The 18,253-nt window shown below is 43.7% G+C and overlaps 1 protein-coding gene across 3 annotated transcripts in view; it reads right to left on the minus strand.

Annotated features, from left to right (window-relative positions):
- Rab30 (RAB30, member RAS oncogene family) overlaps window positions 1–18,253 on the minus strand; it is a 103,243-nt gene that overhangs the window by 46,793 nt on the left and 38,197 nt on the right. Inside the window, exon 1 of one of the 3 annotated variants that reach the window (XM_052714150.1) lies at window positions 9,126–9,441. The exons of the other annotated variants lie outside the window; for them this stretch is intronic. The gene's annotated coding sequence lies outside the window, so the exon portion shown is untranslated. Of the gene's footprint in view, window positions 1–9,125; window positions 9,442–18,253 lie in introns of those variants that run through there. 3 annotated transcript variants of the gene reach the window in all.

The following is an 18,253-nucleotide window of genomic DNA, read 5'->3' on the forward strand; positions in this document are numbered from 1 at the left end:
GGGTTGGAATTGCAGCTCTATCCCTCTTACTAGCTGAAGGGTCCTGAGCAAGTCACTCTCCAAGGCTTGGCTCCTCCATCCCGAAAGTAGAAACAGTATTACCTACATCAAGGCCTGCTGTGAAAGTTTAATGAAGTACTTTGGTAAAACTCCCATCATGGTACCTGGCACATAGCAAGTGCTCCATAAACACTAATTCTCTTGGCCCCAATCACTTTGTAAATGCCAGTTTCTCCAATAAGAAGTTCAGGAAGACAGATCATACTCTATATATTATTGTATTAAACTGTCCATAGTCCCGAGCACACAGCTCAACACATTTGTAGGCCCTTGGCTAATCATTTCTTAGCTGGATCTCAAACAAGAATGATGGCTGTAGATTTGCCTTATGTCAAACCAGGTAAAGCCAGCATCGTGTAAAGCAATAGAAAACACGCCTGCTATAGTCCTTTCCAAGGACTGATTAAAGTCGGCTTCACTGGCTTCCATTAACTGGTTTTAACCTGGAGTGGGGGGTATATGCCTTTAATCCTAGCATTTGGAAGGCAGAGGTTTCCAACAGGTAAACTTTTCAACCTGTTTACAACACCCTCTCAAGTTCTCCTGCCTTGCGTCTAACTTTACACACTCCATGGCCAGTGACCCCAAGGCATCATGGTAATTCTCACTCTTAAGCTTTCTTTTCAGTTCCTTCAGTCACTGTATTCTTGTTCCTACTTGCTCAGTTACCACTCCCTCCTTCCCAGGAATGGCCACCTTCCATCCCCCATGCATAACTTAGCATCTGCTAGCTGGTTCTCCCATAATACCTAGTACCTACTCCTAATTACAACAGTTACCTCAGCATTCATAAATATCTATTTATAGGACTTTCTATTTCATAAAACTTAAAGCTACTTTGGAGAAAGTGTTAGAAGACAGATAGATACATATGTAGATTCATAGATGACCTAATTCTTTTACTGTGCCAGAAACTCTATTTAATATTCTGTGAAATCGTACAAACACAATCTACTTGAAGACTGGAATTAAGTTGACACATTCAGTGTTTACATAGATCTCGAACACGTTCAATTTATATTCCCACTATCTCCTGTTCAGGATCAGTCTCCTACACTGACCCCACATCCTCACTGGGAATCTGCCTGCTGCCTATCTATATGCCTGAGAAATGAGGGTCCTGAGCTCCCAAGCTCCCTTGGGCTCTACCCCAAGAACATCCCCACCAGTGTCCTCTGCACTTTGGGATGGCTCTCCGAAGTATCCAGTACAGAAGAAAGAAGGAGACAGAACATGACTCAGACATACGTGACTTTACAGTCGGTAGAGGAGGAGGAGGAGACGACTAGGCACCAAAGGCAGTGCCATTCAAAGAGCAAAGGGCTGGACATCCCTGGGGACGGACTGGAAAGCCTCAGAAACAGTGGCACTGAACTGGACCAAAAAGGATTGACTGGAGTAGAGGAGCTGTTTCCGAGCTGTGCTCCTCCCGAGATGCCCGTCGAGCCAGCTGTCTACTATTCTCCCCTCCAGGAGATCTGAAGAAAGGAACACCTTGTCACTGTTTAACCCAGCACCCCGAGTTTGCTCCACAGTAGCTCCCTGCACCTTTCCTCCTGAGGGTTATTTCTAACATTTGTAGGGAAAGCCCTTTAAGAGACAACATGCTGTTATCCTTTCATGGTTGCATGCTTTCATTTTGAACAGGACCTCACACAGATAATACCCTAACATCAGATTTTTCAAGAATGCATTCAGCAATTTCCAAAACTCTCCTAATGTCTTGTCCAAAGGGAAAAAGCAGAGGAACACACTAGGTGTGTATCTGTCAATGCAGAACGAATGATTTCCTTCTCTAGTGGGAAGCAGAGTGCAGAGCCTAGCCTTTGTAGCAGAGGAAGGTGACAACTGCCTGTCTGACCCAGTTCAGCACATCCTTGCTAAGATGTTTACACGCACGAAGCCCTCCCTCCTCCTTCTTTTCCAGCCTGCTGACTGGCTTAAAAAATAAGACTTGAACACAGAGAGAATGACGTTCCACAACAAGCTCACAAAGCACATTGTGCTGTTTAATATTTCCCGCACGGGAGTGCCTTTAGAAGATAATAAGGAAAAGGCCCATTGTACGCTTGCCTGCCCCACCCCTGGGAGCACAATGCTCAGTTATCCAGTCTGTGAGTTAAGAAATGTGTACTGGGAAGGAAGCATTGTAACCACGATGCAGAGGAGAATAAAACCAAGTCCTGCTCCACAGGCCAACGGGGCAGATAGGCAGGTAAACAAGGCACGGTGCAGCAGGAAAAGTGCAGGCAGCTAGGTGGTTCTCTAAATGGGAGGTGAGCAGAAAAGCCAAAGAGACGAAAAAACCTAGGACTCCTCATCTGTGCCTCAGAAGAGAGGTATGTGAAACTAAGAAGATTCCCCAGTGTCCTGAAAATACCTGAAAGCCTCCCAGGCAAGCAAATATATGTATATATAAATAAATAAAATCGGGCCGGAGGGTTGAATAGTCTATGTTGAGACAAGATTGCAAAGAAAAAGTAAGGAGCCAACTTCTGGGGAAGCTGGCTCACATAACTGCATCTAATTTTACATATTCCCAAAACTGTATACGAACTCAGTCAAATGTTCTCCTCTCCCCTCTACTAACAAAACCTTGCAAGTACAGATACAGACGAGGGAAGAGGACGGTGTCCAATCCAGGAAGATTGGGAGTAGATGAACAAGAAGTGATGATTGGAGAAATCTGAATCCTGAGACATCTGCAGTGAAAGCCAAGACTCAGTTGTTTGAACGCCAGACTCCTCCGAAAGGCCAGGACAAAGCAGGCCCTTCTCCTCCTAGGAAGCAGCCAGGACGCCAAGAGAACACAGGGAAAAGTTGCCCAAGGACGTACAGCCCCATCTTCCTCCTCACTGAGCAAACTCACTCGGGAGCGTCCGTACAAAGGTCTAGCATTTGCTCCAAATGACTCTGGGGCAGAGGAGACAAGGCTAGCAAGGCAACAAGAATATCCATAACTGACGCTGGGAGCACTTGAGCAAAGAGAACACTGTGCCTCCTCTCTACTTTTGACATCATCGGGAGTTCCCACAGTGGGAAGGCAGCATGTTTCAGCCCGGGAGAACCCAGAGAGGTGGGGTAGGAAACAGCACCATGGTTTCTGAAGATGCAATGCACAGGCCCTCCTACTCTTCCTCTTGTGTCCCAGCACATGGTCAGGTAGAATCTCACTCTGCAAAGAGTGGAAGCAGCCAAGGGAAATCCTGAAGACACTGACATCAGGGGGTCCTCACAAACAACCCACAGCAATCTCTCTCCAGTTAGACCCAGAGCTAGTAATCTGTATCCGACTTGTGGACTTTCCTGGCCACATTTTGAAATAGCTCTATTGAAATGGAATTCACGTATCACACAATTGATCCTTTTAAGCATCCAATTCAACATCTGAAAAGTGTATAACAATCAATTTTAGAACACTCTCCTCTCCCTCAGAGAAATTCTATCCCCGTTTGCAGTCACTCCGAGTTCCCCATTCTCCAATCCTGGGCAGTTACTAATCCATTTTCAGTCTCCGTCAGTTTGTCTAGTCCGGTCATTTTGTAGAAATGAAGTCATATTCTATGTGGTCTTTACTGAGCAGCTTCTTTCCCTTACTATAATGTTAAGATCTTGACAGCCTTCCTGCCACTCCCTCCCCCGACTCCCTCCCCCCCACACCACCACCACACACACACAACCCCACCACCACCACACACACACAACCCCACCACCACCACACACACACTCCCCCACCACCACACACACACATCCCCCCACCACCACACACACACAACGCCACCACCACCACCACACATATCCCCCCCCACCACACACACACATCCCCCACCACCACCACACATACTCCCCCACCACCACCACACACACACAACCCACCACCACCACACACACATCCCCCCCCACCACCACACACATCCCCCCACCACCACACACACAACCCCACCACCACCACACACACACATCCCCCCCCACCACCACACACATCCCCCCACGACCACCACCATAACACACATACTCTTAACCCAGAGCAACACAGCTAAGCAATCACATCCAGAGTGATATCTTGAGAAAAGTAACCTGAAAAAAGATAGATAGATAGATAGATAGATAGATACATACATACATACATACATACATACATACTAACTACATGGAAAGCAGGGGAAAATACCACTAATGTCCTCATTAATATAACTGAATAAAATGACTTAGAGATGGCTGGAGAGATGGCTTAGGAGCTAAGAGTACTTGCTGCTCTAGCACAGGACCTGGGTTTGGTTCCCAGTACCCCTATAGTGGTTCACAAGCATTTGTAATTTTTGTTCTGAGGGATCCAATGCCCTCTTCTGGCCTCTGTGGGCACCAGCCACCCACAGGTGCACATACATACAAGCAGGCAAAACACTCATACACATTAAAAAATGTAAAAACGCTATATCCATGAAACAAAAAGAGGACAGTTTAAGAGAAAAGCTATGAGAAAAAAAGTTCTACTTCTTTGACAACATAATAGCAGAATTTTTAAAAACTCAATAAAAGTATTAAAAGATAAACATGAGAAAATCCACATAGCAAAAATCAAAAGATAAAAATGTGCAAGATAGAAGAGAGACATTATGAACGCTCTGGTAGACCGGTATAATGGGCCTGTAGTTGAATAAAATAAACTCTCAAGAAAGGGAGAAGGGGGCCGGGCGGTGGTGGCGCACGCCTTTAATCCCAGCACTCGGGAGGCAGAGCCAGGCGGATCTCTGTGAGTTCGAGGCCAGCCTGGTCTCCAAAGCGAGTTCCAGGAAAGGCGCAAAGCTACACAGAGAAACCCTGTCTCGAAAAACCAAAAAAAAAAAAAAAAAAAAAGAAAGGGAGAAGGTGTGGTTGGAGAGATGGCTCAGAGGTTAAGAGCACTGACTGCTCTTCCAGAGGTCCTGAGTTCAATTCCCAGCAAGCACATGGTGGTTCACAACCATCTGTAATGATATCTGGTTCCCTTTTCTGTCCTGCAGGCATACATACAGGCAGAATACTGTATACATAATAAATAAATATTTTTAAAAAAAAGAAAGGGAGAAAGGGAAAATGAAAGAAATATCATAACAATGTTATTCAATAAAAAGTCAAAGAAGTAAAGTATTTGGATTGCCATGTTGAAATGATTCAGCTCACCAACCGCCATAACGATTTTATGAAATTTCAGAAAACGTCAGACAAAGAAAAGATTCCTTCCCTAAGTTGTCATCCAGGGGAAAAGCAAATAGGCTCTATACAAAGAATGAGAAATCAGAACCTTCAGACTTCTTTCTCCACAGCAGCAAGAAGATGAAGCAATACCTTTAAAAGGCAAAGAAAAATGACTTCCAACATGCACTGTAATATCTAGGTGTGATGGCTCATCTTCACTGTCAACGTGGCTGGGTTTAGAATCACCATGGAAACACACCTCTGGGATGTCTATAAGGGTACTTCCAGAAAGGTTTAACTGAAGATGGAGGATCCACCCTGAATGTGGGCAACACCATCTACTGAGCTGGGACTCCAGACTGAAAACAAAGAAAGCTGTCTGAACCCCAGCATTCGTCTCCCTCTGCTGTCTGACCTCTGACACAGTGGCCAGGCACCTGGGGCACCATGCCATCCCAGTAATGAGAAATTGTAGCCTCAGATCGGAAGCCACAATAAATCCTTTCTACCTTAAGTTACCTTTGTTGTGTATGTCAGCTCAGTGCTTAGAGGAGTAAGTACTACATTAGGCAAAGCACAGACAGATCAAGTCTGAGAGCACAGTAAAAGCACCTTCAAGCCCACAGACATTCACATTCCATTCACTTTCTTCAAAGTTGCTCCCAAGGAGGTCCTTCACCAAGTGATGTACAGGTTTCAGCGACGGAGGTCCCCAGTATGACTACCACACACAGAAGCCAACCAGATGGGAAAGCCATGGTACATGCATGTTAAAGATGGTCACTACCGCCGGGGTGGTGGCACACGCCTTTAGTCCCAGCACTCAGGAGGCAGAGGCAGGTGGCTCTCTGTGAGTTGGAGGCCAGCCTGGTCTACAGAGTGAGTTCCAGGACAGGCACCAAAACTACATGGAGAAACCCTGTCTCAAAAACAACAACAAACAAACAAACAAACAAACAAAACGGTCAATACCAACCACTCCACCACCAGTAAATCCTTTCTTGTCATAGTTCTGTTTTATATGTGTGATTATTAGATTTCAAATGCAAAAGGAGGTCCTTCCTATTCCCATGATCCTATTCCCATCCTGATTCAACAACTGTCAAGAATTCAGCATACTGACTTAATGTACCACATTTATTTTTGTTTATTCCACCTCACAGTACCCCATCTTTATGTATCTCAAAGTCCATTTTTATATCACCTCTCCTTCAAAATACTATTATCACTCCTAAACATAGCAGTAACTTATATTTATCACCTAGCAATCCTTGATAAAATTTCCCCAAGATCTTTTTTTAAAAAAAATACCTTTATACATAACTGTGTCCTAACCCCCAAAATTCACACAGAAGCACTAACCATCTCCCAAACCCTCAGAAAGTAACTATAATTGGGGTCAGGGTTTTTGGTTTGTTTGTTTGTTTGTTTGTTTGTTTTTCAAGACACAGTTTCTCTGTGTAACAACCCTGGCTGTCCTGGAACTCTGTAGACCAGGCTGGCCTGGAACTCACAGAGACCCACCTGCCTCTGCCGCCCAAGTGTTGGAGTTAAAGGCAACCACCCACCCGGCTTGCGCCACCTTATCCAGCGGGGTCAGGGTATTTAAAGAAACAATAAAGTTAAAATGGCCCCGATCTGATTGGTACCCGTCCAGAAGAGGTGACTAGGACATAGAAACAGGGGCATTTGAAGGATAGGACAACAAGAAAAGCTTCCAAGGAAACTAACCTACAAGTGCCTTCACCTTGGTCTCCCTACTTTCAGAGCTGAGGGAAAAGTTATTATTTAAGTCATTCAAGTCTATTGTTTAAGTCATTCAAGTCTGTGGTATTTTGTTATGGCAGTCCCAGCAAGTGAATACATAGTCTATCCCAAACTAAAGCAAGATTCACATACTTCTGCTAGTTATATTTTTTTTCTTTTAGATGGGGCCTTGCTAGGCTATCATTGAATTCCTCAGCTCAAGCAATCTTTCTGCCTCAGCCTCCCAAGTACCTGGAGCCACAGATGTGAATTACTGGGTCTAGCTCTGGTTATAAATCTTAAGTCACTCCTTTTTTTTTTAATGTCATGAACTTGTTTCAGAAGCCAAGACAGTTGTCCAATAGAATGTCCTACAATAGAATGTCCTACAAGACATCCGATAGAATGTCCTACATTTTGAATTCATGTGTTCACTTGCTCAGAGTATCATTCAACCTGTCATCTTTCCCCTTGTTTCCAGTAAATCTAAGCCCTGGCACTTGGCTGGCTTTAGGAGTCAATTGTTAGGTGAGGGCAGTCCCTAGGCACTTCTGCATAGTTTCCCTAACCTCACAAAGACTGCACAGGGAAAACTGCCCGGGTTGTTTTCCTGACCTGCTGAGGGAGAGCTATACACCTCCTCCTTGGTGCCTGCTTGGGTCAGGGATAGGCACTCACTTCAACTTACAGGAGTTTGACTCTGACCTATTTCCTAAGAGCTGGAGGAAGGCCAGGGAGACTAGAAAAGACAGAGCCATGCACTCTGTGACCACATGATAACTCTCTGATACCCCAGCAGTGGACGACCTTATATCCCTCACACTTGCTCTCAATGTTTCACACTTACTTCCTCCTTAGAACCTTTCCTAACCCTTAGGGAGATAAAAGCCAGACTGGCCCAGGGTTTACCTCCATTAGGTTTGTGCTTGTTTCTGTTTTTACAAAATAAAACAGCATAGATTTAAGTAAGTAATACAAGCATGACTGGTTAAACCACAAAGAAAAGTAAGGGAATGATGAACGCAAAAGTCAGGAGAATCATTGTTTTGTTTTGTTTTGGAGAGGGAGGCAATAACTGTTTCCAGGGAATCAACAATTTCAATTTAATTAACGGAATGATGAAGACATCATTTTGATCGTAGAGCTTAAAGCACTCCCTGGTTTGTGTTACGTCTCAGGTTAATGTGGCTTGTCTGTGAGCAGTCTACTACAGCTAGAACACGAGCTTCTCAGACAGAGTTACAACAAGAAAGACTGGAAATGGAGTTTACGAGAAGGCAGATGAGCACCCCAGGGATGCTCTTTTGGGGGTATCATCAGGGGATATTTATTCCCAAGATCAACTAAGATGGCTTTCTCACCATCTATCCATCAAGAATGATTAGAGAAAAATCTTTCCTTCTACTAAATTACCTAGCGATGAAATATCTGACATCCTAAGCTTCTCCCTGGGAAACCCAATAATACGGCTTGATATATTTTTCCAGTAAGAAGACTTCCAGCTTGCCCCCGGGGAATTCGTTTGCCTCAGATTCGTAAATGGCATAAAGCTGGAAGGGAGGCCGAACAAATGCTTCAGATGACAGAACAGGGACACAGCTTGGGGAGCTGGAGTGACAGGTCAAATCTAGCCCAATTTATAAGAACATTTACCGTTGGTTGAGAATATAGGATTTGCCGAGAGCTTTACATAATTTGTTTCCTTTAATCCTGAGAAGCACACGGCAAAGTCCAGGCTGGGACTGTAACTGGTACAAGGTCACAGAGCAAGTTAGCTGCAGAATCACAAGTCACCCAGCTCCCGAGGTGCAGGTTTTACTCTCCGGTGAGCTTCTCTCAGCAACCAGCAAATAACATATTAAAAAGCCTGTCACCCTCTGAGAACTGGCCCCAACCCTGGCCCAGACCCCATTGGGCACACAAAGGTATCAGTGCTGCCAAAGAATGATCAGGTCAAGCTGATGCCATCAATAGGGACCTCCATTTGCCCTTAAGAGCTGGCTGTAACCCACCCATCCCCATGCCTGCCTTCTTGTGTGTAATTGGAACTCAACAAACTCAAGCTCTACAGTTTGGGGGGTCCCCCACACACACACAACAAAGACCCCTGAGCAAAGCCCCTCTGCCAGGCTGTTTCCCACCTTCGATTTTCTTTCCTCCTGGGGCCACTGGTATGTGATGGGTGTGAAGCTGAGAGAACAGCACACGCAGCTACAGCACAGTCATATCCAATGGAGCAACCTCGAAAGACAGCCCAAGAATTTTAATGAAAACCAGAAAACCCCTGGCTGCAAGGCAGGACTGCAGTCCAAGCCCGAATGCCCCTCCCTCTGCAGCTAAGAATCCCTGAGCCAGCTTCCTCCCGGAGTGCAGAGAAAAAAATCCATCCTGCATTCAGTACTGCTTTTCCCAGCAGCTGCTTTCTGGGGTTATTTAGGTTAGAGCAAGGCACATGCTGACTGCAACAGGACCCAGGACCCTGAGAAGCACAGGGTGTGGCTGCAGCAGATCTGGGTGCCAACAGATTATGAAACAGTCATTTTTTTTTTAAGGCTTCTCTTTCCTTCTGCCAAAGCTGCCTGCCTGCCCACAGCTGCATACAAAGCTAGTAGAGAATCTTAACGAGCTTAAAGGGAAGGGACCAGATTTCACAAACTTGAAAACCAGAGGGAAAGAAACGTGCATCTGGAGCACTTATGGGCATCAGTGGTGCTGACCTCAAGTTCGAATTCTCTAGGAGGGGGGAATTTAAGCTGTGTGTGATGGAGAAAAAGGCCAACTCAGGAGGCTGGGTAACTTCTTCAGGGCGGGGACCAAGACTGAAGTTCAGGAGGAGTAAAGCTCATCAAAAATACAAACTATAGGCCTTGCTATACAGCTTGCCTAGGATGCATGAAATGCTGGGGAGGATCCTTAACGGCACATAACCCAGGCAGACAGGTGGCACATGCCTATAATCCTATCACTTGGGTAGAGGCAAGAACTACATCAGTAGTTCAAGGTGAATTTGAGGCCAGCCTACATAACATGAGGAGCGGGGGATGGAATACAAACTAAAGCTTGGCATGCTGGCTCACACCTGTAAATGCCAACATTGGAAAGCTGAAATAAGAAGACTGTTGTGAGCCTGAAGCCAGTCTGGACTTCATACTGATTCCAGACCTGACAGAGTTACTGGGTGAGCCCCTATCTCAAAACAAAACTGTAGTGCATGTGAAACCATGGATTTGATCCTCAGCACTGGGAAGAATCAAATTCAACACCACAAGCTGCCTCCCTAATAAAAAGAAGGGGGTGGGGAATGTTCACTAGCTGCACACTACCCATGTGCATGGCACCCAAGCTAAGCTTTTCCCCAGCATTCTATCATGTAATCCTCAGAACAATTAGATAAGATAGGAGTCCCTTCTATCCCCATTTTCCTATGAAGAAACTACGGCTTTGATGTTAATTGGTACTAGGATTTTAACCCTAGGCTATCTAATTCCCACCTTAAACACTCTAGCAGCCTACAGAAGGAAAGAGCTTAAGCCATCATGCCAAGCAAGCAAGTCTCACGGAGATTGCTCCTTCCCAATAGCAAATCCACATTCTACGCTTACCTTCGGTCCTCCCTGGTACCCTTCAGCAGAATCACAGAGCCACTGGCCCTAGGAAGGCTGATCACTAAACCTCTACCTTCTCAAGCACATGGCCTCTGCTGACTGCATGTGTGGAAGAGGAGGCTGCCACCATTAGTCAGTCAACCTCACTTGTGAAAGACAGACAGTTCCTTCCTGCACACTGCTCCGCCGACCCCCATAACCTTACAGCAGCCTCCACCCAGCTACACACAGGTTCATTTTGTATTCTTAACAGGAGACCATATGCCTCTACCTAGAGCAACTGTGATTCCCCAAGAGAAAAGACTGTCTAGACAGAGCATCCCAATCCATCTTGACGAGAAAGGAGCTACGTGTTGCCCGGTTTGCTCACATAGATCTCGAGGTCTGTGTTCCGTGCTCCAGCCAAAGCTCTGGACTTGACATTTCTGGGTGGTCATCACCCAGTCCAACAGCTCATACACTGAGTTAGAACTGTCTTTCCAAGCCAGGCAAATGTCTCTGGAGGAGGGGGTATAACACCGGAGTATGACATACTCGCTTGTGGGCCATGCACACACAGCCACACCACACACAGTTCCATGAAGCAGACTGGAACTTGAAAGAACTCTTCGATGCACAGACAGTGAGGTTTCATGATGGCTTTGAGGTAGACTGAGCACACATTAGCCAGGCAGCTGGTGACTTAACCTTGAGAACATTCTGTGAGGCAGACGGGATTGCTACTCAGCAAAGGCGGCAACTGAAGCCAGAGAGGTAATATAATTTGTCTAAAATCACACAGGAAGGGTTAAAGCTCAAGCTCAAACCTGATTTTTTTTTTTAGTTTGTTTATTTGATTGGGTTTTTGTTGTTGTTGTTGTTTTTCTCAGTTTTTTTTTTGTTTGTTTGTTTGGTTGGTTGGTTTTTGGTTTGAGGGGTTTGTTTGTTTTTTTTCCTTTTGTTTTGTTTTGCTTAATTTTTGTCTGTCTGTCTGTTTGTTTGTTTGTTTGTTTGTTTGTTTTGTTTTGGCAACAGGGTCTTATGAAGCCTATGCTGGTTTACAACTTGTTATGCAACCAAGACTAGCCTTGAACTCATGATTATCCTGTCTCTACCCCCAAGAGCTGGGATCATAGGAATGCCCCCACCACACTCAGTCCTTGTTACATGATTCAAACTGGCCTTGAACTCAGGATCCTCTTGCCCCAGTTTCCTGCATGCTGGGATTACTGACATGCACTGCCACACCCAGCTTCAAATGCGTTTTGAATATGACTTTCACACCCTTCCATTCTGGCAACCAGATGAGAATCAAGGCAAGCCTCTCTGAGGCAGGAGGATTCCAGCTGAGATCTGGAAGATGAGGAGTCAGCCACTTAATTTAGGAAGCTAGGAGCACAAGAAACAGGAAATGCAAGCACTAACTGCAGGACCAGACTGGGGACTGCTGGGGAATGGGAAGAGGCTTAGCACAGAGAAGGTAAATGGTTCAGAGGAGGCAGGCCCTTGTTAACCGTGACAAATAACCATTGTGTTCTAAGGGAAACGCGAAATAAAAGACAAGTTTAATGGGGAAATGGCATGACATGATTCATGCTTTAAAGAGATGATACTGAGCTAAGGCATTCAGTCAGTAAAGCACTGGCTTTGCTGAATTTGATCCCTAGAATCCGGGAGGAGGGGGGGCGCACCCTGATGATCACATCATTATAAAATCATTATTGTGTATGCTGACTTTAAAAATAAATTAAAAGAATATTAGGGCAGGGGAACTGGCTCAGCAGGTTAAGGAAGGCACTCACCACCAAGCTTGACAACCTGAGTTCCATCCCCAGAGAGCACAGATTTGACCCCCATACCCATCTACAATGGTGCACACATACACACACATAGACACACAAAAAATAAATAAATGTAATGAAAAAACTAAAAGATTTACTTTAAAAGAATATTAAAATGAGAAAAATAAAACAAAAAAAATAATAATTCTGGCTGCTGTGTGAAGGAGAGACTATATAAAAGAGGCAAGAGGCCGGGCGGTGGTGGCGCACGCCTTTAATCCCAGCACTCGGGAGGCAGAGGCCGGCGGATCTCTGTGAGTTCGAGGCCAGCCTGGGCTACCAAGTGAGTTCCAGGAAAGGCGCAAAGCTACACTGAGAAACCCTGTCTCGAAAAACAAAAAAAAAAAAAAAAAAAAAAAAAACAAAAAGAGGCAAGAGTTGGAAGAGGGGAGAAAGGATTAGGAGGTTTGGGCCAGGGTGAGCGTAGTAGAGATGAATTTTATATTTGCAGATGGGTGGGACTGAAAAAACTTGCTGGTGCATTGTATGAAAACAATGACAGAAACAAACTCATAGGTCTCTAGCTTGAACAACTGGGTGAATTATTAGTGACTTCCCTGTCCGTGGACAAATACAGGTGAGCTGCTGAGCACGGTACTACAGGCCTTCAATCCCAGTACTCTAGAGGCTGAGGCAGGCAGATCTCTATGAGTTCAAAGCCAGTCTGGTTTACATAGAGAGTTCCAGGCCAGGCCAAGGCTACATAGTGAGATCCTGTCTCAATAAACAAACAAACAAACAAGAGGTACAGAGATGGCTCAGTGGATAACATATTTGCCACACAAATATGAAAACCTTAGTTCAGATTCCCAGAACCCATGGAAAGCCAGACATAGTACCATACATCTATAATCCCGGTGTTCCTATGGTGGGATGGGAGGTGGAGATAGGAGAATGACAAGAAGCTCATGGGCCAGCATACACATGAACACACACACACACACACACACACACACAGAGAGAGACAGAGAGACAGAGAGAGAGACAGAGACACAGAGAGACAGAGACACAGAGAGAGAGAGAGAGATTTAAAAATAGAATCAACTAGATGACCCCTTACCTGGATGATTAGAGGGAAGGAGTTAAGAACTGAGGTCAAATCAACCCAATCCTAACTTCTTGATTTCTCTGATATGGGACAGAAAAATCTCTCAACCTTTTTTTTTTTTAGCAATATGCTTGGGTTAGGACAAACAGTTTAAATAATATAAGCAGTGTCTGTGTGTTTATTTGGGTCTGAGTGACTGTGGGTCCGGGCGGGACTAGAGATAACTCCAGCAACAGATTTCTGTACGGTTGTTTTTTTTTTCTTTTCTTTTTTTGTGAGACAGGGTTTCTCTATGCCTCTCCTGGAATTCACTCTGTAGCCCAGGCTGGCCTCGAACTCACAGAGATCCACCTGCCTCTGCCTCCCAAGTGCTGGGATTAAAGGTGTGCGCCACCACCGCTTGGCTGATTTCTGTAGTTTTAAGATAACATTACTCTAGTTTTTATGCCTGGAGTTTCCCCCAATAGTTCCTTGCTACATCTTGCTTCTCAGAAGACATGTAAGGTTATTAACTGGTTTCTATCATTACAAAAGGAACCCTGGTTCACTTCTACATGTCATCAAGGATCCTGAAAAGTTCTCTGCTATAGGTAGAGTTAGGGAATTAGATAGCCCCATAGCTCCAATGTAATAGCTCTATCTCCTCTGGCTGGTTTTTAAGAATCATTTATATCTCCATTGTTGTCTTTGACATATAGAGAATAGCTGGGCATAGTAGCTCACACCTGTAATCTCTGCAATTTGGAGGCTGGAGGCAAGAAGTATGCGTACAAAGCCAGCCTGAGCTACAGATGAAAACCCTAAACACAATAAGCAGTGGAGAGAAGACAGTTTGGATGCTGGACCACAGCTTGGTTCTGACACTTCCTAGTAAAAATGGTGATCTATCGTACGGACCCTGTGCTCATGCTGATGTGTGCTGTGTGAATTGTTATAACTAAATTCTTTCAGTCACCAAAGAGTATCCACTATTGTTACCTCTGTTTCAAAAATAACAAAATTGGACTGGAGAGATGGCTCAGAGGTTAAGCACACTGGCTGTTCTTCCAGAGGTCCTGAGTTCAATTCCCAGCAACCACATGGTGGCTCACAACCATCTATAATGCCTTCCGGTGCCCTCTTCTGGTGTGCAGGCATGTATGCAGGCAGACCACTGTATACATAATAAATAAATAAATCTTTAAAAAAAAAAACAAAGTTAATATCCCTGTTTTACAAATAATGAGTTGAGAGGCAATATAACTAGTGATTGTGCAAATTATGAAAAAGCAAATTTTAAAATGTCAACAGAGTCTGAAAAAAATAACAAAAAGTCATATGTAGATAATTTGGGGTGGGGGGAAGCAACCAGCTACTGAATTCAATATCTCAATTTACTGGCTAAACATTTAATTAATATTTCTTGAACACATAGGTGAATATTTGAATGAATGATTCCAAACAAGCACATTGAATTCCTGTCAGGCAGAGCATCAAGAAATTAGCATTGAAGAGAATTCATGGCCCAGTGAGATGGCCTAAGGAATAAATGCACATGCTGCACAAGCCTGGTGACCTTGGTTTCATCTCCAGAAAAGTTGTCAACATGTACACCATGACACACACACATACCCCATGTATATTACATTTCAAAAAAGTTTTTTAATAAGGTTTTTGTGTGTGCTGGGGATTTTCTACCACCAAGACATTCTTCAGCCTTGAGACTCAAAGATTCTCTCTCTCTCTCTCTCTCTCTGTGTGTGTGTGTGTGTGTGTGAGAGAGAGAGAGAGACAGAGACAGAGACAGAGACAGAGAATATGTCACATGTATGTGAGTGCCTCTGGAGGCCAGAAGAGGGTGTCAGATCCCTTGAAGCTGGAGGTATAGATGGTTGTTTGCTAACCACGCCATCTGGGTGCTGGCAATCAAACTCTAGCCAAGGTCTTCTAGAAGGGCAACAAGTGGTCTTAACAGCGGAGCCATCTCTCCTGCCATTCAACAAGTTTTAATAGGTTTGCAAGATGGTTTAGCAGGCAAAGGTGCTTGCCACAAACCTGACAACCTGAATTTGATTCCAAAACCCTCATGGTGAAAGGAAGAGATTCAACACCCATAAGTTGTGTCATACATGTGTGCGTATACATTCACACACACGTGAAATCAATACATGTAAAAGAATCTATTAAAAATGTTAATAAAGACTCATCACTCATCTGCTATCTTTTTCAGGATTTGAAAGAATAATTCAAGGACTGGAGATATAGCTAAGTTGGTAAAGTGTTTGTCTAACTTGCAAGAAGTCCTGGGTTCAATCTCCAGCATTATTTAAACTTGGTGTGGTGGTGCATACTGTAATCCTAGCACTGGGCAGATCAAGACAGGAGGATCTAAAATTCCTGGTAATCCTCAGCTACACCACAAGTTGGAGGCCAAATTGTGTACACAAGACCATCTCTTAAATAAATGACTCAAGAAAAACTATATATTCCTTCAGTCAGGCTACATTCTTTTACATCACCATTGAATTCAGTTGGATATACTAGATACAAATGTATGCAACAAATTTATGTTCATGTAACTGGAAGAACATTAACCAGATATGTTCAAACACATCTGTCTTAGGATTACTATTACTGTGATGAAACATCATGACCAAAAGCAACTTCGGGAGGAAAGGGTTTATTTCAATCACACTTCCATATAACCATTCATCATCAAAAGCAATGAGGGCAGGAACTCAAGCAGGGCAGGAACCTAGAGGCAGGAGCTGATGCAGAGGCCATAGACAAGTGCTGCTTACTGACTTGCTCCCCACAGCTTGCTCAGTCTGCTTTCTTATAGAACCCAGAACCACCAGCCCAAGGGTAGCCCCACCCACAATGGGCTGGTGTTGGGGAATATTATTTTAAAGTGTGTTACTTTTGTTTATGTTGCATTTGTTTAACTCTGTGAAGCTGTGTTACTGTGCCTGTCTAAGACACCTGATGGTCTAATAAAGAACTGAATGGCCAACAGCAAGGCAGAAGAAAGGGGGGGGGGGGGCATGCAGGCCAAAAGAATATATAGAAGGAGAAAACTGGAAGGAGAGATCTAGGAGCCAGAGAAGGAGGAGGACTCCAGGGGTCAGCCACCCAGCTACACAGCAAGCCACGGAGTAAGATTTATAGAAGTAAGAGAACAGGAAAAGCCCAGAGGCAAAAGGTAGATGGGATAATTTAAGTTAAGGAAAGCTGGCAAGAAACTAAGCCAAGCTAAGGCCAAGCACTCATAATTAAGAACAAGACTCTGTGTGTGATTTATTAGGTAGCTGGGTAGCAGGCCCCCAAAAGAGTAAAAAACCCCAAAAGACCAAAAACAAACAACAACATCTTGGTATACCAACCTGGGGTTCTCAAATTTCTATAAGACTGAGAAAGCTTGAAAAGGAAAAGAAAAAGAAAAGAAAAAGGGCATGGCTCCTTTAAGAGGTGCAGCAGTGCTAAATCAAAATGGCAAGCTAAGTAAAAACTGCTTGTGACAACACAGGTACAGGCTTCCATGGCTAGGAAGGTTGAACGCAGTTCCTGACCAGACAAACCTCCGACCAACTGGCTGCAAGTTTCACACTTGGCTTTCAATACGCAAGAAGCTGGCAGAGCCAGCTGAGAGCTGCATGCAGAGGATCCAGGTGTAGGTTAGCAGTTTAAAGGTTTGCTCACACGGTCAAAAAAAGGCTAAAAGATATGCAGTAAAAGAGGTCCTGATGAAAAAAACCTCTAAACAGGTTACAGTGTGTTTAACAATGTGCATAGGCTTAAGAAAAGAAAAAGGGTATCATCATAGGGGACAAAAATGAATAGTTTAAAAAATACTAAAGTCTTGAGAGACAGAGTAAAAGTCATATAAAAGAAAAAAAGCCACATAAGATGGGAAATACACAGGGAGTCTGGATCCTGTTGATTTGGAATTTTTTTGATTGTTGAAAAGCAAAGGATAGCCGCAAAGAGACTTGGAATTAAAAGAGGGACTGTTGAAATAAATCAGCCTATATACTTTAGGAATGCCTTAACTTTTAAAGAGTAAAAATTTATTTATCAAATGGAAATGAAAAATGCTTTGGAGTTTTGTTCCCACAGGAGGTGAGAGTCTGTGAATTCCTTCAGGGTTAATATGGATCTGGTTTGATCAGGTGAGACCTCCTGAATCTTGACAGGTAGTATCAGCAAAGGTTACTGCTGGTCTTCCCAGGACTTAGCCATTATCTCAAATTTTCTCTCTGGGACCCTAAAGATACTTTGCCCACAGACAACAGGAAGAAGTATGGAGAAAACTACTCCCACATTGCCAAGAGTTGGGGGATGTGAGTGGTTTGGGTTATTTGGTGGGTTATGGATGTTTGTTATCATTTAGGGGAATATAGAATATTGATACAAATTTAAAATTATTTTTGTTATACTGTATATATGTTTCTACTCTTGTTTAAAGGACTTTTGTATATTGACACAAATTTAAGGTCATTTTGTTACAATATACTGTATATATGTTTCTATTCTTGTTTAAAGGATTTTTGTATATTGACACAAATTTAAGGTTATCTTTGTTGCAACATATCGTATATATGTTTCTATTCTTGTTTGAGGTATTGTACCTATGCAGTTCATTTAAAATATAAGACCAAATTCTAGTTTTTGAAAGCTATTATTATGAACTGTTTAGGATAATCAAGAAGCATAGGTTAGTAATTAGTCATTTATAACAATCAAATTTGTAGATATGTTAGGTATGCTTTCCAGATCATATGGAGATATATTTTAGATACACAGATGGTTTTCAAATA

This window comes from Peromyscus californicus, unplaced genomic scaffold (genome assembly GCF_007827085.1).
Source record: "Peromyscus californicus insignis strain IS unplaced genomic scaffold, ASM782708v3 Scaffold_4__1_contigs__length_199733344, whole genome shotgun sequence".
Lineage (NCBI taxonomy): Eukaryota > Metazoa > Chordata > Mammalia > Rodentia > Cricetidae > Peromyscus > Peromyscus californicus.